The sequence below is a fragment of the Leptopilina boulardi genome, unplaced genomic scaffold (genome assembly GCF_019393585.1).
Source record: "Leptopilina boulardi isolate dan_hultmark-lab unplaced genomic scaffold, ZJU_Lbou_2.1 LbouV2_162, whole genome shotgun sequence".
NCBI lineage: Eukaryota > Metazoa > Arthropoda > Insecta > Hymenoptera > Figitidae > Leptopilina > Leptopilina boulardi.
In genome coordinates, this window is record NW_026137710.1 from 2218584 (window position 1) to 2244582 (window position 25999).

General features: G+C 28.8%; 1 protein-coding gene across 3 annotated transcripts in view; it reads left to right on the forward strand.

The window, feature by feature from the left end:
- Positions 1 to 25999, forward strand: part of LOC127277003 (glutamate receptor ionotropic, kainate 2-like) — a 590803-nt gene that overhangs the window by 357035 nt on the left and 207769 nt on the right. The gene's annotated exons all lie outside the window — the stretch shown is intronic.

Below are 25999 nucleotides of genomic sequence, written 5' to 3' on the forward strand. Positions count from 1 at the left end.
TGCTATTTATTAACTTTTTTGTAGAGCACCTGGAAAGATGCAGTTTTTTCCTAATTTGGCAACTTAACAAGCATAATATAATAGCATAAAGGTTTAAACAATTTATTGTTGTTATTTATTAACTTTTTTTGTATTTCACTGCATTTTTTTAGGTGCAATAGAGAGAAACTTAGTAAATAACAACAATAAATTGTTTAAACAATAGTTGAATTAATAATTTTACACCAAATCTATGTTTTATTATATTCAGCTAGATAAATTACAAAATTAGAAAAAAATGCATCTTTCTAGGTGCAGAAGAAAAAAAATTAATAAATAATAACAATAAATTGTTTAAACAAATAAAAAATGCCATATAATATTTTTATGTCCATTATTTGACAACATAAAACACTTACAGTGAAAAGTCTGGATGATTTCAAGTCTTTTTGTAAAATAGAATGAAAAAAATAAATTTTAAAATCTCCGTACATACATTGATAAAAGTTATAAATAATTAAGAAGAACTTTTTTAAAAAAATTTGTTCTTACATTTTTTGAAAGTCCTTTAGATTTTGTTTAGTGACTTAAAATGGCGATTCATTTTAGGCAAAACTTTAGAAGATATGACAATTTTAATTCGGTCTGACCCACACTGGGTGGGTATCCCATCCGGCGAAGGTTAAAATATATTATTATAAAATATTATATTATATTATAAAAAACCTAACTGATACCAAAGAAAAATTAAATACTACAGGGTGGGCGCCGTTAAACGTCCGTGGCTCTCTCGCGGCAGTGCTTGCGCGCAATATATAAAGTCAAATTATAGAAAACCGTTTCATTTGCCCAAAAATGTCTTTTCATTTCTTGTTTAACTACATTTTAAAGAACAAGTAGCAAAAAAAAATTTGAACAAATCGCGTGTAGAAAGCACTTAAAATTTCAATTGTTTATAAAAAATTATTAAAAATTTAAAAAAACTAATTTTTTAAAATTTTCATTTCATTACTTCAAAGTACATTTACTCACTGATACACTACCGTCCGAAATTGTGCGAACTCTGCTTTTTCAACAACTATAAAACTGTTCAAATCTTCAAAAATATTAAAACTAAAATTTTTTCCTCTTTATTTTATTAAAGTTAATAAAATTCTGAAAGAAATTACACCTTGACAAAGAGAATATGTTAATTTTTCAATTAGATATCTAAGAAAAACCCAATTTTCAATGTTTTTACTATTTTTTTTATTTCTCTGGCAAAAATTAATATTTTTAAACGTTCTTAGGCTCATTGAAATCGTATTTTGATATGCAATTCAAATTATATAAAACAATTCATGTACACATTCTTCCCTAGCGTATGCAAACCGTGAAAGTTGGCTCATAAAATGTCAAAAAATTGTGATTAATATTTATATGACAAAAAATGATCAGTAAAATGTATAAATCTTAAATTTACTTACATAAATCAGAGAAGTTTAGAATGATATATTTACTTGATTTTGAAACATTATATTTTATTGTAGAATTAAATTTAAATTTTTTGACATTTTATGAGCCAACTTTCACGGTTTGCATACGCCAGGGAAGAATGTGTACATGAATTGTTTTATATAATTTGAATTGCATAACAAAATACGATTTCAATGAGCCTAAGAACGTTTAAAAATATTAATTTTTGACAAAGAAATAAAAAAAATAGTAAAAACATTGAAAATTGGGTTTTTCTTAGATATCTAATTGAAAAATTAACATATTCTCTTTGTCAAGGTGTCATTTCTTTCAGAATTTTATTAACTTTAATAAAATAAAGAGGACAAAATTTTAGTTTTAATATTTTTGAAGATTTGAACAGTTTTATAGTTGTTGAAAAGGCAGAGTTCGCACAATTTCGGACGGTAGTGTATGTCCATAAAATTTTGTTTAATTTATGAAAAAATCAAATTAGTTATAATTATTTTAACAAAAGGTTTCAAAAATCTTCAAGTAACAATAAATATTATAAATAATTTGAATATTTTCAAAATACTCCGTGAACATATTACTAGATACTAGTACTTGAAAATACAAAGACTTATTTTAAATTTTGCAGTAGATGTGATCCGAGAGACACATCACGTGCGAGAGGCAAAAGGTGTTGGAGTCGGGATCAGCAAGATCCCGACCGAACTCAGAACTTCCAGAAGTTTTAGTGCAGAGCGTCTCCTGCTAGGAACGTTACACAAAGAAACATGGAAACAAAAAGAACTGCGAGCTCGATCCGAGAGACGTGTCCTGTTCTAGAAAAATCCGACCTTAGGCCCAAATTACAGAAAATCTAACTAAAATGTCTACTCAACGAGACTAGAACTCAGTCGGTAACGACAGAATACAGCCTCATAAAACTGCTGGGAGAAGGCGCACAAGGATTTTCTTTTCCATGCGCTGATCCGCAATTCAATTGCGAAAAGGTGAAAAAAAAAATTTTCAAGGTCGGTCTGCCCAAGCACACGACAAAAAATTTTCTTTTACAGAAATTTTTTTTTTTCTAAGAACGCACCTTCATAAATTACGAAACATAACCGGAACAAGTGCTCCTGCGTTGGTAAAAATTCATACCAACTAATACTATTATTATTACCTATTTTATAAATTAATTTCATATTAATTTAAGGGGTTATATACAGTCAGGCGGTCAAAAAAATGCAGTTTTTCGGTATTTTTTTTCAAAGGAATATTTATTTATTAAACCGGAAGTTTTTCTATATTGTTTTACATGTTTTTAAGTTTAAAAAAAATACATTTAATGTGTAAAAATAATATTCTTTTTGGCCTCTATATCCAATCTCCCAAAGGTCCTCGAAAAAAAAGTGGTCTGCGGTGAACATAATAGCAATTAACAGAATCATCTGAAATCAAAAAGTCAAAAAGATTCTGTTATTGTATTAAAAAATGTAGTCCTTAATCGAAGGAATTAAAAAAATATCACTTTTTGACAAAAAAATGGCAGCTTCTAGAAAAAAAAGATTCATTTTCATGGAAAAAAATCGACTTCAAGTGTTGATTAAAATTATAATTTTATTTAAAAGATCATCGATTAAGGACAGCAAAAAGTAGTTATTTAGCTTGTGTGAAAATTAGAGCTAAATCGGTTCAGTGGTTTTCGAGAAATCGTGTTCACCAATTTGAAAAACATAGTTTTGAGGAAATTAAATTGTAAGGCAATTAAAATCCAGTGGAACTGAGATGGACGAGGAGGATCTTACCTGCAATCTTTTACTCGGGTTACCAAAATCTTATCAAACAGTTGTCACTGTAATTGAAAATTTATCGAAAATCACACTTGAAGAGGTAAAAATAAAACTACGAGGAGACTTTGAAAAGAAAAAGTTGACTGAAAATCAAGGTACATCAAATAATCAAGCGACGTTTCAAGCAAATCGGCAAGATTGCTATAGATGCGGTCAAATGGTTCATCACAAGTAGCAGTATAAAAATGTAAACACCAGCACAAAGGGACCATGGACAAGGACGGGACCAATCTCAAGGACAATTCCCGGGTGACAATCAACAGAAAAGAAATTTTCAACGAGGCAGAGGAAGAGGCAACTACAGGGTTGATACTACAGATATCAACAAGGTCGAGGTAAAAACAATTATTATAATAATAGATCGGATTCAAATTTTGGTCAAAGTAACAGCGAGGAAAATAATTTCGATTATAACGAGTGTAATAACACAGATAGAAGCGTTGTTTTTCTTAGTCAAGTCATCAAAGAAAATAAAAACGAAACGAATAATTCTGAAACGAGCAATTTGGATTTTTTTATCGATTCGGAATGTACTGCACGGTGAGCTTCGTTTTGGTTCAACCTAAACTGCATGACCCTTCTCAGGTTTTTTTTTATATCAATTCGGTGATGCCTCACGATCATTTTAAGACGAAAATTAAAATAATCGTTGGAGGGAAACTCAAATTATATTGATTTTTAAATTTTTTTTCTAGATTATTGAAGATATTTTCATTAAAATACCGTTTGGTAAAATACTTATTGCTTTAAAAGCTACAATTTAACATAAAAATAGATTATATATAATAATTAAACCATTTTGATACATAGAATTAAGAAACTGTTTAAAAATAGTCGAAAAAACTGAAATTTTTCTAATTTTTTAAACTTTACTCCTTTATTTAACGTTATTTCAATAAAGTCATGTAGAAGTGAATTAAAGTACATAAAATTTCCTGTAAATAAAAAAAAAACTCTTCTATCTATTATTGTTACAAAAATATGGTCATTTGAATTTTAAATTTAATGGATAAATAGTTAAAATTTACCATTAGGTCTAGATTATTTGGTAAAATTGTTTTCGCAGAACCTCATCTCAATTCCATAATTAAATCGCGCTCTTTGTGAATACAACGGCCTTCACGCATTTTAAAAATATCGTGGTTGTTACCAAATATTTGTACCTTACCATTTACTTTTTAAAAAAGTAAATATTTTAAATATGATTATGTTGCATTTTTCAAAATAAACGGATTTTTAAAAACTACTCAAATCTCTCTTATAGAAATAGACATTCTTTAAACCAATGTAACTTTCGATGTAAGTGAGATAAATAAGTTTTTTCAATTTGAAACTGTTCAAGATTAAACCTTCTTATACGTATTATATTCTGGAATTGAGATGAGGTTCTGCGAAAACAATTTTACCAAATAATCTAGACCTAATGGTAAATTTTAACTATTTATCCATTAAATTTAAAATTCAAATGACCATATTTTTGTAACAATAATAGATAGAAGAGTTTTTTTTTTGATTTACAGGAAATTTTATGTACTTTAATTCACTTCTACATGACTTTATTGAAATAACGTTAAATAAAGGAGTAAAGTTTAAAAAATTAGAAAAATTTCAATTTTTTCGACTATTTTTAAACATTTTCTTAATTCTATGTATCAAAATGGTTTAATTATTATATATAATCTATTTTTATGTTAAATTGTAGCTTTTGAAGCAATAAGTATTTTACCAAACGGTATTTTAATGAAAATATCTTCAATAACCTAGAAGAAAAATTTAAAAATCAATATAATTTGAGTTTCCCTCCAACGATTATTTTAATTTTCGTCTTAAAATGATCGTGAGGCATCACCGAATTGATATAAAAAAAACCTGAGAAGGGTCATGCAGTTTAGGTTGAACCTAAACGAAGCTCACCGTGACTGATCATATGATAAATAAAAAAGAATTTTTCACAGATTTAATAATGTTAGATAAACCTATTCAAATAGCTAAAGATAAACAATTTTTAACGGCTACAGGTGTAGTTAACATTAATGCTTATAGTAAAGTAAATAACAAAATGATTGAATAAAAAATTAAAAATGTTTTGTACGTTCAGAATTTAAGAAAAAATTTATTATCGATTAAAAAATTGGAAATGCAAAATTTGAAAGTAATTTTTGAAAATGGTTCTGTGAAATTTTTCGATAAATTAAATAATCTAGTAGGACTAGGGAAAAAAACAATTTATACGAAATATCATTCACTGTCTCAAATTCAAAATCTTTAAATGTTGAAAGAATAACCGATAACGAGTTTACAAAATGGCATAAAAGGTATGGCCATGTAGGTTATTCAGGTCTCGAAAAATTGATTAAAACACAAATGGTTGACGGTATCGATAAGAGTATTAAAATTTCTAAAGTAGAATTTTGTGAACCTTGGGGTTCGAATTGATGAACACATGGCCTCAAAAACTAATGTTATTGCGACACATAGGCGAGACTTAAAACATGAATTTGATTGGAATGGTGTCTCTGTTCTTGATAATGAACCGATTTGGCGAAGGAGACTGATCTCTGAAATGATACATATAGGTTTACAAGATAATCCTTTAAACAAAAAAGATGATACAAAATATCTGAGCCAATATTATAAAAATTTTTTTTCAAATAAATTTTATAATATCATTTAATTTTAATTAATAGCTAATTTTCACATCATTATTATTTCATTGGTCATTCTCTGTTCGTACAATCGCACCCGCATTTATTTGTTTATATTTTGCTATAAGTTCATTGAACTTTCACTGTACTTTATATATTAATGTAAATTTGTCGATTTGTGTTTAGTTTGTCTTTTGACGTCTTAACTTCAGGATGACAATTTTATAGTTTATATTTTTTTTCGGTAAATTTTAAATACTGTACATTTTTTTAATTTTATATTGTTTTTACATTGTGTTGACTTATATTTTTATATTTTATTAATAAATTTTTAGTTTCTGATGAGGACAGCAGTGCTGTCGAAACGTCAAAAATAATTTCTTTTATTTTACTGACTACTTGACTTGGATTGATTGTTGAATTTTCTTCCTTACTAAAAAAGTGAAGTATTTGAAAAGTTTAAAGAATACATCAGTTTAGTCGAAGCAAAGTTACACAGTAAAATTTCTAAACTAAGATGTGACAATGGTAGAGAATATTGTTCAAACAATTTAATCAAACTTTGTCGAGAAAAAGGAATTGTTTTAGATTATACAGTAAGATTTACTCCTCAGCAAAATGGAAAAGCTGAACGCATGAATTGTATTGTATTGTCGAGAGATGCAGAGCCATGCTTGTCGATTCAACTGGTTATCGGTTATGGAACATTGAAAAAGAAAAAGTAATAATTTCGCGTGATGTAAAGTTTGATGAAAATAATTTTTGGTTCAAGAAAAAGAATAAAATTTATGTAAATTGCGGTGAAGAGAATATCGAAATAATTAAATAAAAAGAAATTGTAGACGAAAATGATCAATTTTTTGAACTTGAGAAAGGGAATGATAATTTAGAAAGATAAAATGAAAAATCAAACGGCGATGAAGCGATAGCGATAAGAAAAAGTAAAAGAATTTCGAAAGCCCCCGAGAGATACAATGATTACGAAATGTATACGGCTTTTAATGCCATGCAATTCATTGATAATGTACCGTTAAATTTTGATGAATTAAAAGATAGAAAAGATAAGAGTTTATGGTTAGATGCTGTAGATAGAGAAATAAAGTCGATAAATGATAACAAAACATGGAAAGAAGTAAAGAAACCAGAAGGTGTGCAAATTTTAGATACAAAATGGGTACTTGCATACAAAGATTACGAAGAAAAAGAATGCGATAAATATAAAGCGAGAATAGTAGCGAGAGGTTTTGCACAGAAAGACGATTCGATTTATAGTGAAATTTATTCACCAGTTTTAAAAATGTCCACTTTGCGATTAATTCTAGTTTTGGGAAATCAATTTAATTTCTTTTTCCAACAATTAGATGTGAAATCAGCATTTCTTAACGGTGTATTAGAGGAGAGTGTTTATATTTATCCTCCTAAAGGAATAAATTGTAAAGGGAATAATATTCTAAAACTTCTCAATTCTCTCTATGGATTAAAACAAAGCTCTAAATGTTGGAACAAGGAAATTAATGATTATTTAGAGAAATTGAATTTTAAGCGTTCTGAAAATGATTTTTGCTTGTGTATATTGTATGAAGAACAAGTTTTCTTAGTCATTTACGTTAATGACATAATTTTATTTGATCCAAATATTGACAGCTTAAACAAAAACAAAAACAAATTAATGTCAAGATTTAAAATTTTAGATTAAGGCAAACTTAAACATTTTCTGGGTTTAGATATTTTTTACGACAAAAAATCAGGGATACTCGAAATAAATCAATCCAAATATACAGAAAAATTGTTAAATAAATTTGGTATGGAAAATTGTAAAAGTTCTGATATTCCGATTGATCCGAAACTGAAATTCGATTTAGTTATCGAAAATGGCAAAACTACCGAAAAACCTTTCCAAGAGTTAGTAGGTTGTTTAATGTATCTAATGCTAGGGACAAGACCTGATATTTGTTACAGCGTAATCAAGCAGATTTTTTAACAAAAGGTTTACCAGTTACACCTTTTACAAGGTTTGTAAAATTAGTAGGTTTAAAGGAATAAGCTTTGAAACAAGGACACTCTTTTAGCGAGGAGGGGTGTTGATAAATACGCTAAAATTAGTTTAGGAATTAGGAAAACCCTTATATAATTTGATAGGCACGTTACTGATCACACTTACTGCTTACGATTCTCTCATCGTCATAAACAGTCAGTCGACAGAGTCGCTTCAAATTGTCGAGAATGTAATCAGTCACTATATTGATAATATATTATATTTGTTAATGTTAATGGGTTGTACATTTATTTATACCTGAAATAATAACAAACTCCATTAACGTTAATCACAACTTGTTCCAAGAACTTATATTGTGGTTGTTGTATCGATTTTGTGTATAAGTAAATGTTGTCAAATCTTAGACCATTAGGTTCTAGAATTAGAGGCAGTAATACATTTGTTTTTTTATCAATTTGATGGGCCACAGAACTTTGCTCGAATACTACCTGATTATAAACTACCATGGCGCTTAACTTTCTTCTCTTGTTGTTCATTAATTGAGTCCAGATTTACGACTGGCAGCTTATTAGGTTGTTCCTTGAATCGCATCCTGATGTAGACTGTTGTAAAAGGTATAAATACAGCGCTTATATAACCTTTCTGTCATTTTATTTTAAACTTTCATACAGTAAAGTATGATTATTCATCATCGTTCTCAAGGGAAAGGTTTAGTCAATAGTCTTATAAATAAGTTACCATTTGAATTACATCTGCCTAGTTACCAATACTGTGGACCAGGCACAAAGTTAGCAAAACGTCTCCAAAAAGGTGATCAGGCTATCTTCTGGACGCCGCTTGTAAGGAGGACGATATCTCATATTCAAAAAATCGAGAAAACGTTAAAGCAAGAAACGCTGCTGATAGAGTTTTAGCTGAGAAGGCGTGGGAACGTGTTACAGCAAACGATTCCAGTTTAGGTGAAAAAGCTGATGCTTTAGCTATATCTGGTACTATGAAAGTTAAATCAAAATTAAGTATGGGAATTAGGACAAAGAGAAAATCAAAATTAGGCTTGGATGGAAGGAAGAAAAAAAAGATATCTTCTAAAAAACTAAATGCTTACAGAAAAATTGTAGATGCAGCTAGAACATCCATAATTCCTGATAATGATGCTCAATCAACAATTAAAAGTGCTATTGATACTGATCGGAAAGCTGTTAGAAATGCAAGAGGAAGAAAGAAAATTTTAGCACCGCGCATCTTGCCTGTGCTTTCGAAAATTGGTGGTTTACTACACGGAAAAAACAAACTAACTATTTTAGCACCAAACTGCTTTATCCTTTATTAGTATGCAATTTCGTTTACCTATTAAAGTATGAAATAATGCTTTTTTAGTTTAAAGTAAGTCCATACTAAATAAGTATAATGGTTATACTCTTTTAGTAATAGTGACGTACTTTAAAAGCATAAAGTTGATGCCCGCGAAGTACGACATATAGTCTACCTAAAATAGCAAGAGCTTCTTCCTTTTTGGTGTATAAATTCTTGCAACCTGCGTTTTGGCCACGCCTCCTTCTCCTTCCAACCATTGATATATCGATATAGGCCAAAACGCAGGTTGCAAGAATTTATACACCAAAAAGGAAGAAGCTCTTGCTATTTTAGGTAGACTATATGTCGTACTTCGCGGGCATCAACTTTATGCTTTTAAAGTACGTCACTATTACTAAAAGAGTATAACCATTATACTTATTTAGTATGGACTTACTTTAAACTAAAAAAGCATTATTTCATACTTTAATAGGTAAACGAAATTGCATACTAATAAAGGATAAAGCAGTTTGGTGCTAAAATAGTTAGTTTGTTTTTTCCGTGTACCATTAATTCCAATTTTTGCTGGATTAAGCGCCCTTGGAGCACTTACTGGAGGTGTAGCAAAAGCTGTAAATAATGCAAATGTAGCAAAAGATAAATTTAAAGAAGCTCATCGCTATAATAAAGCAATGGAAGATATTGCACTTGGTAAAGGTCTCCATTTGAAACCCTATCGACAGGGATTAGGTCTTCATTTAAAATCCTTTTCAAAAGGATCAGGCCTTCATTTAAAACCTTATCAAAGAGGACAAGAAATAAAAAAATGTTTAAAAAACAAATTTTGATACTTCTTAAACGAGCATTAACTGACTTTAAGTTGCTCAAGTATGTTAAAGACTTAAAAATTTCTAACTTTAGAGGAGTTTTTATGAGAACTGAATTGCCGATACTAAGACAGCGTAAAAATGAATAAGCTATTATTAATTTAGATGATAAAGATGGTTCTGGAACCCATTGGGTTGCATATAAAAAAGTTAATAATAAAGCTGAATACTTTGACAGTTTTGGTAATCTTCAACCACCATTTGAACTTGCTAGTTATTTAGGTTATAATACTCTAATACAATACAATCATAAAAATGATCACGATTATGATACTTTTCATTGTGGTCATTTATGTCTTAAGTTTTTATGTGGACAGCTTAAAATTACTCAAAAATATATACTATATAAATGATGGTATTTCTATACACCTAATCAGTTTATAAAAGTCATTATCATGGATAAATCGTTTACTTTAACTCTCTGGGAATTCATCTATTCTGGAGGCTGAATTTTTTCCTCTAATAGAACCTAATAGAAATTATGTACTTGGCTTACAATTAGTTGAATTGTTAACTTTCAATTCAATTCCTAATATTGATGAGGGTAAAAATAAATTTTATATTGATAATCAAGTAATTACTATACCCCCTGGTTGTTAAGAAATTGAAGATATTTAAAAAATATATTTAAAATTCTATTACAGATGGAGTTAATAGTATAACTATAAAACCAAACAATAATACCTTACGTATTAAAATAAAAAGTACTCACAAAGTAAATTTTAAACCTAAAGATTCTATTGGTGAATTGTTGAGATTTACACCACGAGCGTTAATAGCTAATAAAACTCATACATCTGACTTACCAGTAGCCATTCTCAAAACACAGGTTTACTAATTTCAAATTTTTTTTGGTCACTCGAACAAAACATTTTTTTTTCGATTAATATTTGTTTGTTGAGTAAGAAAATCATATTTTAAATTTTTTTCCCTCGTGCAATTTTTTTGTAACAGTAAATTATGCAGTTTCAAAATTGTCAGAGTTACAGTCGATCAAAGTTCAAATTTCAATCAAATTTTAATGATTTTTAGACATTCGTCTAACTTTTGCTAATTTTTTCAAAGTCAAACAATCAAGAAAAGGAAAGTTTTAAATTTTTTATTAATAGTATATTTAATTACGAAACTTTTAAGCTTTTATAGACCTCGAGCGGATAAAAAATACCAATTCTGTACTAGATTTATTGAACAAAGTACTTTTTCACTTTTAGTATGTTTCAAGTGATTTTGATCTATATCAGTTTTGAATAAAACTAAGTTAAGCGAAGCTTACCAAAATCAGTACTCGGGGGTTTTCGGGGTCGCTGATTACGAATTCGAGGTCAGTTTTTCAAAATTCAAAATGGCGGATCCAATATGTCGGACAAAATTTTAGTAATTAGAGCTAAGTACACCAAAATGAGTACTCGGGGGTTTTCGTGGTCGCTGATTACAAATCTGACGTCAGTTTTTCAAAATTTATAATGGCGGATCCCGAATATTATAATTTTATTTACGTTATCGCGTAGTGACAACATCTAGTATAGTCTGGTTTGATTTTATTCCCAATAGTACTATATTTCATATAATTGGACTAGATATTGTCACTACGCGATAACGTAAATAAAATTATAATATTCGGGATCCGACATTTTGAATTTTGTAAAACTGACCTCGAATTCGTAATCAGCGACCCCGAAAACCCCCGAGTACTGATTTTGGTGAGCTTCGCTTAACTTAGTTTTATTCAAAACTGATATAGATCAAAATCACTTGAAACATACTAAAAGTGAAAAAGTACTTTGTTCAATAAATCTAGTACAGAATTGGTATTTTTTATCCGCTCGAGGTCTATAAAAGCTTAAAAGTTTCGTAATTAAATATACTATTAATAAAAAATTTAAAACTTTCCTTTTCTTGATTGTTTGACTTTGAAAAAATTAGCAAAAGTTAGACGAATGTCTAAAAATCATTAAAATTTGATTGAAATTTGAACTTTGATCGACTGTACCTCTGACAATTTTGAAACTGCATAATTTACTGTTACAAAAAAATTGCACGAGGGAAAAAAATTTAAAATATGATTTTCTTACTCAACAAACAAATATTAATCGAAAAAAAAATGTTTTGTTCGAGTGACAATTTTACTGTAAACCTGGGAAATAAATGCTATTAGAATTCAATGTAATATTACTACTGGGGTGCGTTCACGTAACTCTCACACTCACTCTCACCCTCATTCTCACCCTCACTCTCACTCTCACTCAAAAATTTTTCTCTCTCACTCTCACTCTCACTCAAAAATTTTTCACTCTCACTCTCACTCTCACTCAAAAATTTTTCTCTCTCACTCTCACTCAAAAATTTTTTTCTCTCACTCTCACCCTCACTCTCACTCTCACTCAAAAATTTTTCTCTCTCACTCTCACCCTCACTCTCACTCAAAAATTTTTCTCTCTCAGTCTCACCCTCACTCTCACTCTCAATCAAAAATTTTTCTCTCTCACCCTCACCCTCACTCCCACTCTCACTCAAAAATTTTTCTCTCTCACTCTCACTCTCACTCAAAAATTTTTCTCTCTCACTCTCACCCTCACTCTCATTCTCACTCAAAAATTTTTCTTTCTCACTCTCACTCAAAAATTTTCCTCTCTCATTCTCACTCTCACTTAAAAATTTTTCTCTCACTCTCACTCTCACTCAAAAATTTTTAACTCTCAATCTTACTCTCACTCTCGCTCAAAAATTTTTCTCTCTCACTCTCACTCAAAAATTTATCACTATCATTCTTACTCTCATTCAAAAATTCTTCACTATCATTCTCACTCTTACTAAAAAAGTTTTCTCTTTCACTCTCACTTCAGTAATCACAAGTTTATTATAAATTTATTTAATATTATTTAAGTATTTTTTTATTTAATTTTTTATTGTATTATTAAAATTAATATTATTATTAATTACGATTAATATTAAAATTAATAATTCGTCACATAACTGCGAATCAATTCAATTTTATTTGAATTAAAAATTGTTATTTTTTAATGGCGTTAAATTCTATTGTTTATATGAGTATATACTGTTACATTATACGAAGACAAAGAAAGGTATGTATATTCATATTAAATAGTAAAATTGAAAGAGAGTATCAGAGAGTGTTAAAACTTTAGTAAAAGGGAAAGTAAGAGTGTAAGATTAAGTAAGAAAAATTTTTTTTTAAATAAAATTGAAAGCGTAAGTGATAAAGTGAGTGTGAAAACAAAAAAATTTCAATTTGAAAGTGCGAGAAAAAATTATAGTAAATGTTGGAGTAAAGGTGAAAATTTTTGTTCGAAAGTGAAAATGAAATTATGAGTGGGAGTCCGAGTGAAATTTTTCTGAATTGAAATGAAAGGGAATTTTTTAGTTTAGCTGAAAATTGTAAGTGAAAGGGAACAATTTTTGAGTGAAAGTAAGAGAGAAAAATTTTAATGTGAGAGTGAGAGAGAAAAATTTTTAAGTGAGAGTGAAATTGAGAGAGAAAAATTTCTGAGTCAGAGTGAGAGTGAAAAATTTTTGAGTGAAAGTGAGAGTGAGAGAGAAAAATTTTTGAGTGAGAGTGAGAGAAAAAATATTGAGTGAGAGTGAGGGTGAGAGTGAGAGAGTAAAATTTTTTAATGAGAGTGAGAGTGAGAGAGAAAAATTTTTGAGTGAGAGTGAGTGCGAGAGAGAAAATTTTTTGAATGAGAGTGAGAGTGATAGTGAAAAATTTATGAGTGAGAGTGAAAGAGAAAACTTTTTTAGTAAGAGTGAGAATGATAGTGAAGAATTTTTGAATGAGAGTAAGAGTGATAGTGATAAATTTTTGAGTGAGAGTGAGAGAGAAAAATTTTTGAGCGAGAGTGAGAGTGAGATTGAGAGTTAAAAATTTTTGAGTGAGAGTGAGAGAAAAATTTTTAAGTGAGAGTGAGAATGAGAGAGGAAAATTTTTGAGTAAGAGTGAGAGTGAGAGTGAGGGTGAGAGAGAAAAATTTTTGAGTGAGAGTGAGAGTGAGAGTGAGAGTGAGAGTGAGAGTGAGAGTGAGAGTGAGAGTGAGAGTGAGAGTGAGAGTGAGAGAGAAAAATTTTTGAGTGAGAGTGAGAGAAAAATTTTTAAGTGAGAGTGAGAATGAGAGAGGAAAATTTTTGAGTGAGAGTGAGAGTGAGGGTGAGAGAGAAAAATTTTTGAGTGAGAGTGAGAGTGAAAAATTTTTGAGTGAGAGTGAGGGTGAGAGAGAAAAATTTTTGAGTGAGAGTGAGAGTGAGGGTGAGAGTGAGAGTGAGAGAGAAAAATTTTTGAGTGAGAGTGAAAGTGAGAGTGAGGGTGAGAAAGAAAAATTTTTGAGTGAGAGTGAGGGTGAGAGTGAGGGTGAGAGGGAGAGTGAGGGTGAGAGAGAAAAATTTTTGAGTGAGAGTGAGAGTGAGAGTGAGAGTGAGGGTGAGAGTGAGGGTGAGAGTTACGTGAACGCACCCCTGGTGCTTACATTAACAATAAAAAGGTACACACAATTCATGAATTTATTCCAGTTGTTCCTGCTGGATATAAGATATTGGAAGTACCATTACACGTTATTTACCTTCCGGTTGCCGTGAAGACAATACATAACATTCAACTGAGAATTGTTGATCAAAACGGAGATTTAATAAATTTTCGAGGTGAAACTATAAAAATTCGATTACACGTTAAGTCAGTGTAATGGGTATTATATTTCATAGAAAAACTGTTGGAAACTATATAAACGAGTTACCATATCAGAAATCATTCAGTCTTCATTCAGTTCACAAGAGTCTAACACCTCAGAATTTACGTTTCCTGAAGCAGCTCGGTCTACGAGTTCATCAGAAAAATAAAAGAAAGAAAAACTAATAATTCACATATTTTGCTTTTTCTGTTGTTGTAATAAAAATGAAAGAGACTTTAAATATTGTAAGTCCAGTAAAATACGATAATTCTCTACCACACTATGAAATTCATGCTCATCAACCGTATCTTTCATCAGCATTAAATAATAGTGATAAGATTCGAATTGCAGTTCAACATCAAGATTTATACATTCTTCCCTCTAAAAGTACATTACATGTACATCGAAGATTAGTTAAAACTAATAATACTGTTGTAACAAATACAAAACTAATTAGCAATAGTATTTGTTACATGTTTAATGAGATTCGTTATGAATTAAATGGCGTTGAGATGATGCTAGTAGAGGAACTAAGGGGCCATTCATTAATTACGTAAGGGTCCTTAGGGGGAGGGGGGGTTTATAAAATCTCTACATGGTCTTACGTGGGGGGGTGGGGGGTAGAAGCTAATCTTACGTAAGATTTTGCCAAGTATTTTTCATTTGTATTGATATAATTAATTTTTTAATTACATTAATATTGTTAAAAACTTACGTAAGAAGGGGGAGGGGGGTCTGAAAAATCTTATGTATCCTTACATGGGGGTAGGGGGGGGTCAAAATTAGCCAAAATCGTCCTTACGTAATTAATGAATGGCCCCTAATACTGATGGATATTTTAATGTAAATATACCACTAAATTTGATTCTTGGATTTGCTGAGGACTATCGAAAGATTGATGTGTTACATCCCGATATAACAAATTCTTTTCAATTAATTATTAAATTCGCCTACAACTAGGCAACCAAAATTACAATAGTTTTAATTATCATAAATATGGTATATATGAATTAGAATAAATATATGTAATAACTGTATATATATCATAATTATTAATACATGCGAATATAACCATATGTCATTAAAAAATTAAGTATTTCTTAAATATTCTAATCAATATATAATCTCTTACAGTAAATCAAAGATTTTATTATCGATCAAGATTTAACAGACGAAAAGATTACTGTCGGTTAATTATCCACATTAATCTCGGTAAGAAACCGACTGTGACTATATGAATAACTAATCGTTGGTCGGTGTATTATCACGTAATGATGTATGCATATAAGATGCCAAAATTACGAACTAACTGCAGCCATATATCTTTAATGAATTTCATAATTGTTTAAACAATCATCATAATATTACTATAATAATATTCATTATATTATAATTATATTAAAAACATATATGTATATTAATTATTAATAGAATATCATATAAATAAATAATCAAATATCAATCAATAACTATCGATAAAATTCGAACAAATATAAAAGAGAGTTTTATAATTAATAATCAATAAACTAAATTTTTAATAAATTAATTAAGATATTATTATAATTCTATTAATAAATAATGTACGTGACTTTTGCGCTAAATGAAAATTGTACGTGATAATTGCGCTGTCTGCAAATTATACGTGACAATTCTACTTCAATGAACAAAGATCATGTAATATATAAACTCCAGTTTTTCTATTGCAAAATGTCAATTGTTCAGACATGTTTCTGCCCGAACGGTGTCTTTAATTCGGCCCTTCGATTTCGTAATTATTCATTATTCGTTGATGTAAATCGTGAACTTCGTGAACTTCTTAAATTCTTAGTATTTAAAAGTTCATATTTTCATTATATTTATAAAAACATCATTTTAGTGTGAATTAAAACAATTTTTAATTGTCGTAAATTTTAAATTGTGACGCATCCAGAGACTCACTACTGTAATCCTGGTTGCAGTTTGTTACATTACTGTATCAACGTATCAATTGTAAGTACTTTTATAATTAACAAATGTTTATAATAAATTGACAGTCATAAAAAGGAATATCTCTCTTTAATTATTTAACACAAAACCCTTAGTTTTGAGGAAGTGACGCGATTCTACATTAAAAATAAATATTAGGTTTTACCAACCTGATTAATCAGCAACTTATCTCCCTTTTATTATTATAAATAATAAATAATCTCTACCTTAGCCCGGGACGTGACATGTTGTAAATGCAAAACATGAATTTATTTTAACAAGATATCGTACAGACCTTAATGATATAGTTAACATTGACGGATTAGAGCGTGAACAATTCAAAATTGTAATTAATAAAATTGAATGGCTGATTCCTTATTTATTTGTTAGTGATCGCCAAAAAATTGAATTACTAAAATACACTGAAAAAGATTCACCTATAACGATGAGTTTTAGAGCATGAAACTTGTATGAATATCTTATGATTCCTGCTACAGGAAAACATATATGGACTGTAAAAACTTCAACTCAAGTTGAAAAACCTCGATATGTTATTCTTGGTTTTCAAACAAACCGAAAAGAAAATCATACGAGGTATGCCAACATTTTTGATAATTGTAATTTAATCAATAAAAAACTTTACTTAAATTCACAATACTACCCATATGGCAGTTTGAATTTAAATTTTAATCAAGGTCAATTTTCTATTCTTTATGATATGTATTGTAATTTTCAATCATCATACTATGCAAAGGAACCTGAACCTATGTTGAACAAAAATAACTTTAAAGATTATACACCACTAGCTCTCATAGATTGTTCAAAACAAAACGAATTTTTAAAACAATCATCTGTAGATGTACGCCTCGAATTTGAAACTAGTGATAATTTTCCCGCTAATACAGCTGCATACTGTTTAATAATTCATGATCGATATACACCAATCAGCGGCGTTGTTAAGAAAGTACCGTGATTGGTGGTTGTAATAGCCAATCAGAAGAGAAGAAAAGGTGTGAGTGGTGGAGAGGAGTGACTAAAAAGGAGCACCTCTATGCAGCTTGGGTCATTTCTCTATTACAGATATCATGTCGTACGTTGTAGATATCAAATGCCCGAAAAGACCCTGCAACGAGTTTTTCATCAAGGAGCTGGCTATTTTACCTTTTCAAGAAGATGCTCATCCATTAGTCTACGTCTCCGAGCCGCCATACGCCTGGAGTCCATTACCTGCAAGATACAAATGTGAGAATAGATGGCTGACAAATAATTATTATGGTATCGATTGGGCTGCCAGCGACATACCTTATGAAGAATTACAACCTATAGTAAAAGAAGTATTAATTGGTACACCAATTGTTTACGTAAAAGGTTTAGAAAAACAGAGATGGCTAGAAAAATATACTTTAAACGTATTTAATTTAGATGAGTTCAAATGTCCATCATTAAAAAGTTTAGATGTAAATAATTCATGTACATGTACAAACCACACACGTAGTTTTAGCAATTGCGCTGTTAAAAATGTATGTAACCTACGAAATTGGTTGATACAACCATCGAATGTACTATGAAATAATATAGAAAATAATTATGAAGTTGACAACGATTGTACATTAAAAGATTTTTATAATCATTGTGGAAATTTTCTACTTAATAAATAAATGTATTTGAAATCAATAATTTGCCGCCAAAATTTAAAAATTTATATAGCACATTTGGGCTAATCGATAGTGGCGCCATCTATTGGGTAGTTGAAAACTTAACTTGGTCGGTAAAACAGGGCAAGCAATTACCAATAAATAATTTAAAAATTCGTATAGACCAATTGGGCTAATCGACAGTGGCGGCATCTGTTGGGTGACCGGTAAACTAACTCGGTCAGTAAAACAGTGCAAGCAATTACCAATAAATAATTTTCTCGCCGAAATTTAAAAATTGATATAGTCCAATCGGGCTAATTACAAGTGGCACCATCTGTTGGGTGACCGCTCAACTAACTCGGTCGGTAAAACAGGGCAATCAATTACCAATAAATAATTTTCCCGACAAAATTTAAAAATTGATATAGTCCAATCCGTCTAATTACTTGTGGCGCCATCTATTGGGTGGTTGGTAAACTAACTCGGTCGATAAAACAGATTCATACCTTACTGGCGGCTGATAAAGCAAAAATCTACCTTACCGACTGAGCAGTTACCGACTGTAGGTAACTTAGCCGAGATCAGAACATGTCCCCATAGCTATACTACTAGGGCGCATACTTTAGAAGGTCAAAAAATGAGTAAATTGCAGGAATTTTTTTTCTCAAACACATTGAAATAAATTGATGCGAGATTTTGTGGATGTTTTCTTATATATTTAATCCTTTTAAATATAATTTTTTCATTAAAAAAAATCAAATTTAATAATGAAATAAATGTCATATATATAACGTCTCGCATCTGAAATTTTCCCATTGTAGGATTTTCCTTGTTTAGGATGTCTTTATTTAATACTTTTTGACATCTATAAGATGTATTTTTGGATTTATTTTTGGTATTTTCTAAGGATATCTTTAGAACGTCTTTTTAACAATGTCCCAAGAACGTTCCGAAAACAAAATCCTCCTTTTTTTGCCCTAGCCTATTGGGCACTTTTTAGATAAAATGATATTCCAAGATAATTTTACTTTTTTACCTTTTTCAGTGAATTAGCCCATAGGGATCAATATTTATGTGGGGTAAAATTCCTGTAGCTGTAACTTGCACATAGTTTAGCCCTAGGGGTGTGTAATTTAACCACGAAATATTGTTAGGTTTTTTCAAAAACTGTCGGAGAGGGAGGGGGTTGAATTTGTTTGAAAAATTTAAACAGTGGATTTTTGAAGATTTGTAACTTTTCAACACAAAAAATATTGAGATGTCCTTTATTGTTATTTTCGAGATATTAATTAATTAATGTTAATAATCCCAACAGAAACATCTGCGATGCAAAAAGTAACGCCAAGCAAAAATTATTTTGACCATCGAAACAATTCGTGAAATTAATGTTAGCCAAGTAAATTTTAGGATTATGTTAAGTTTTAATTAATTTTTTTAATATAAGTATTTTTTTTACATATACGATGGAAATTTTTGTTACGTAATGTAACATAAATAATATTTTATAAATTTTTATAACAAATAATAAAAATTTAATATTTATATTTCAAATTAAAATTATAGTTATAAAAATTTAATTACAATTTTAAGCCTGGATTCTCATCCAATAGCTTGGGAATTGATTTTGGTTATTTTATCTCTATTGAATTTTCTTATAGAAAATTGAAAAATAAAGGGAATATATAAAATAAGGAGTAAAATTTGTTAGTCACAACTATATAAAGTGACCTTAACAAATTTAGGAATCAAAGGTTGAAATAATTTGGAATCACATAGGTAAAAATACTACAATTTTAAAGAATAAAAGCCAGCTTTAATACGGCAGTATTCTTTGGAATTGGGAAATTGTGAAAGATTTTAGAAAGTGAAAGAAGTTTTTCAAAAAGAAATAAGGTAAAGATAGGAAATATAATTTTAAAACTTACTTTTTATTTATCAAAGATAATTTTCCCTGAAGATGCAAAATATATTGGATTAATCGTCCTTCCTTGATTTTTTATGATTCGGTAATAATCTTAGAAAACTCACTGAACTTTTGAGAATTTGAAAATATAAAATTTGAATAACTTTTAGAATTTTAATTTGAGTTGGTGTATACGAATTTGAATGTTGAAAATAACTTTTGAATGACTCTTTATGAGTTTGAATGTAGAAAATTTTAATGTTGGAATAACTCTTTGAATGACTCTTTATGAGTTTGAATGTAGAAAATTTAATGTTGGAATGACTGTTTGAATGTAGAAATTTTAATGTTGGAATGACTGTTTGAATGACTCTTTATGAGTTTGAATGTAGAAAATGTAAATCTTGGAATAACTGAAGGTTTTAGGGAAACATACGTTTTTTAAGGTGTGTCCCCACTACAAATTTTGAGTTTTGGGGTAGATTTTGAAGAAGGGAGAGATTTTTTGTATAAAGGGAAATTTCTTGTAGGCGGAGAAGAAAGGGAGTTGAGAAAACTTATTATTGGTTTTTCTCAAAGAAAATGGTAAAAATTCGTAAGAAAAAATGGAGAAAACTAATTTACATTTTCTTTCTATTGGGCCCCACTGACCCAACCCTTAAGGGGGTCGGAACTTGTGGGTGTTCCTTTAAGGACACAGATTTCCAAAAAAGTAGGGATAAAATCTCAAAGAAGGGGAGATCTTTTATATTTTGCATCTTTTTACAATTAGATTAAATTTTTGTTATAAACAGTAATAATTTTTATTATAATTTGTTATTAAAAATTATTATTTGATTTAATTTACATAACCTTTTTTGAATTTTGGTTCTACGACGATTTTTAAGAATAATTCATTTCTTAGATTTAATTTATTTATAATTTTTTATAATTATTTTTAATTTTAACAAACTTGTATAATAATCTAACCTAACATTCAAATTATAGTTGTAATTAGTTAAAATTTTAATTATTTATAATTATTTATTGTAAAATATCAATATATTTTAATTATTGTTAAATTGTATTAAATTTTAATTGTATATTTATTTATTTTATAATTTTTATAATTTTTATTATTAATTTTATTTATATTAATAATTTTAAACAATAATTAACTATAAATTTCGACAATTAATAGTTTTTTATTGAAATTTAAAATAAATGATTGAAATATAATATTTAAATTATTTATTAATAATAATAATAATGAAATTAATTATTAATTTAGTAATTTTGAAAAGCCATATAATTTAATTTAGTAGGTAAATGATGTCATATGATTTTAAGAACAAAATATAATTAAGCCATTAGGCCAAACACTGGTTAACATCATTTACCTACTAAATGCAATTAATTATTGCAGTTAATTGTTATTAAAAATATATATTATGTCTAAAATATTTTATGCATTCATTCATACTATATATATATATCGAACATGTGCATTTCTGGTGCACTTGTACATGCATAAATTGGGAACCAAAACGAATTTTATTGCAACCAGAAGGTTTCTTTAGCGATAGGGACTACAAGACCTGTCGTGAGAAAACCGAAAATGAAAGGAAAAGGACCCCAGCGGTCGACATCTGGAGGATGCACTTGTAGAGTTCCGAAAAGATTTTTATGGTTGTATTTTATAATTTTATTGCTTACGGATGTTTCAGTTTCTTAGATTTTTGGAAAAAGTGCATTCTGTATATGTTGACCACTAAGGTTTCACGTTTCATTATCTGCTTAAAAAGGAAACAAGAGAAAAAACAGATACATTATGAGTCGATGAGTACAAGAAAGAACATGATTTTTTAAATAAACAGATGTTGTTTTTCTTTAAGAAGATAAGAAAAGTGGGAGAGAAAAAAAATTAAATATAGAGAAAAAATAAGATTGAAAAATGACCAGATGTAACATTTTTCTTAATCAAAAAATTGATTTTAATTCATTATTTTCATAATTATTAACTCATTCATATTTAGACCAAAACTATTCTTTTTTTTAAAATAGCACGCATATTTTAAAATTATACTTTGTATAATTTCCCATTTTCCAATTTAATTATTTATATTTAAAAAATTAATTGAAACTTAACATAATCCTTAAATTTACTTGGCTAACATTCATTTCACGAATTGTTTCGATAATTAAGATAATTTTTGCTTGGCGTAACTTTTTGCATCGAAGATGTTTTTGTTGGGAAAGACTTTTTAAACAAACATAATATTATCAAAGAGATTAAAAATTTACTAGCAAAAGTCGCACAAAAAATTACCATAAAAAATTAAAAATTTCAAATTTTTTTGAGTATTTTGAAATATGCACAATTACATGTCGAGATTTTAACCTAATTAATATTACAGGTAAGTTTCGTGCGAATCGGTCAAGAATTATGAGCATTAGGTGTGTCTAATTATCAAAAAAATCAATTTTTTACCGCAAAAAATGGAAAATTTCAAAAGTTTTGAGCATATTCAGATGTCATTGATTATATATTTTAACATAATTGATATTATTGGTAAGTTTTATGGAAATTAATAAAGAATTATGAGCTCCACGTCTGCCTTAAAATCAAGCAAAAAATATTTATTTCATAAAAAATTTAAAATTTTAAAAATTTTTAGTGTATTAAAATTTTCTGAAATGTATATCGAGATAAAATAAAGAACAGAATAAATATCCAATTTTGATCAAAAAATGCCAATATTTTGATAAAATATATTCGCGGAAATTTTTTTTTTACTTGGCGTCGATTCTTTACCGCAAATCATGATCCCTTGTTCCATAAATCAATATGTATTGAACTTACTGTGTTCTTCATCATCAAGTGAGCCCTTTGCTCGGAAAACAGTTGATGAATTTTGCCCCTAATATAATTTTCACATTAATTATGTCGCTTACTTTTTCCACTAAAAAGGCATTATCAAAGAATAATTTAAAAAAAGAAAGGTTTAATAAATTATGTTAAGCTATTTTTAAAACATTAATTTATAATAAATGACTTAGGTGGTTTTTCCGGCGAATTACTAAAATGCAACTAAGATAAGTTTTTTTTATTAAAGAACACTTTTATTTTTAAAATATTAAGACTCTTATTTATATTAGACCGTTCTGAAGAGTCATATTACATATTCTATAGTAATATTTAATCAAATATTAACATTACATTGCACAAGTCTTAGGTAAAAATATGGAAAAATTACTCGCTGTCGTAATCTTACGAATTACAGGTTTCTTTAGTCTTACAATTTTTAAAAAGATTCTCATAAAATTTTCGACTTTCAGGTGTAAGGAAATTCATAAGTGACAAAACATCATTTTTTTAGCATTTGAAATGCCAATCTCTTTTACTTTTGGTAAAGCTAGCTGCCTTATGCATTTAACAACGACGTTTGGTTTAAAAATTTGTATAACAATTATTGTTACAACATTTATTTATATGCTAAAATTAATTTTTAGAAACGTCTTTTCCACTTTTAGCAACATAACCTTTTCCTGTAGCACGTCTACGTTTACGCTTATTTTCTTTTTCATTATTAATTACTTTTTTCAATCCTACGTTGTCATTACAATCTGATGTAGTCGTGGTAGTCGAACTATCCATTTTTAACACAAATTTTTAATTTAAACAAAAAGTCGACGACAAAATAAAAAAATATAAGCAGTCTAAGAGCGTAACGATAGATACTGCCGTAGCCTAGCGCGACCGCGCCGGACGTGAACGCGCACTTGCGTATAAGCTTTCATTTTGGGACCTGGGCAGTTTGAACCCCTTATAAAATGATAAATATTGAATTAAAAGTTTGGAAACTTAACACATGTATTCTATATGTCTTGTAAAATGCTGTGATAACAAAATTTAATAAAACCACCTAAGTCGACTGTCGACGGGCAAGCCTCTAAATTGCTTTCTTGCCACGTGGTGAAATAAATATTGAGCAAGTTGATAATAATAAATGAAATGATCACATTTATATCTCATAATATAATATAACATTATTATAATCAAAAAAATGACATGAACAGATATATATGTATTAATCGTTCAATGTGAGACTGTCTAATATATTTCGTTTCTATACAAAAATTCTTTTCTGGGCGAATTTAGGCGCAAAGGGTTCAAATTTACATTTTTCAAATTTTACTCACACATTCAATTATACATGCGACGCAACATCGACTTAGGTGGTTTTTCGAGCGAACGGCTCAAGTGTATTTAAAGCATTAGAGCCCGCACCAAAGACGTTATCATTAGATTCGTTTAAGTTAGACTCAATTTTATCAGAACCCAATATTTTTGATGGTTGAAAATCTGACATGGCATTTACGCTTTGTTCACTTAATTCTATAAAAAATGGATTTAAAAAAATTTCGTATTAAATTATTTTTATATGATTTCAATTAGTTATATAATAACAAAGGTACATTTTCTGTTCAACAAAAAATATTAAAATTATTTTTTTAAATCATTATTTTTAACCAACCTTCAAGTTGAAGTTCTGAGTTGAAGTTAGCAGGTGGCAATAACTCTTTAAACACTGAATCAAAATTATTCTCGTCAGATCAATTCAAATTACTATTATTATTATCGAGACGCATAAGTTTTTCTGGTGGAAAATTAGTTATTGCACCTTCAATTTGACTTTTCGTTTTGTTTCTACAAAAAATAAAGTTAAAATTAGTATTAGAATTATAATTTTATTTTAATTAATGTTATGTATATCTGATAGGTGCAACGGCATGGGAATTTTTTAATGAAATAGATAAATTATTGTTGATTTCATTACAAGCATTTAAAGTATAAATATAAGAATTCGTGGGCAAGGGGTAGCTATGTAACGTACCTGGTAGAATTACATCTTCAAAGAACATTTATTTTAATTCTATTGCAGGCTTTTGCTTTTGAAGTGCTGAATCTTTTATATTAATATCTTGATTTTTTACTTGTGCAGAAAATTTCGAAATGCTTTGTTTAAGTGGGTTGTCCAGTGTGATGGTTTCAAAATATTAAAAAAAATTTTTTTTTATAACTTGCATTTATAACTTATGTAGAATATGTGATTATAAAGATTTTTCGGTATTCGATTTCGTTAGAAAGTTAAAGCGCTTCGCTTTCTTATCAGCGATCGTTTTACACACGTGTAATATTATTATAATAATAATCCAGTGGGCAAAAAACCATGTTCGTTTTAAAAACGTTTTAAGAACGTTTGATGTCTGCCAAATAATGTTCTGGAACATTATTTGAACATCCATGTTCTTAAAATGTTCCAAAACATTATTTGGCGGACATAAAACGTTCTAAAAATGTCCTCCAAACGTTTTTAAAACGAACATGGTTTTTTGCCCACTAGGAAATATATAATATGGAGTAAAATTCGTGTACCGTACTAAGTGAAAAACAGTTGATCGGATCGGGCTGTAACCTATATGTTTTCGAAAGATTTTTTCCTGCACTTTCGAATAGTGCAAAAATTTTCTAAAAAAATTTAAAATTTGACCCTTTTTTGGAAATCAAAAATATTGTTGACTTTTTTTTAAGTTCAGTCTTTTTTTCTTATTTTTTTTTGAAAGTTAAAAATTTGCATTTTCACTACAAAAAATATTGAGATGCCCTTTTTTGTTATTTTTGAGATATTAATTAATTAATTAATTAATTAATGTTAATAAAAAATGATATATTTCATAAACA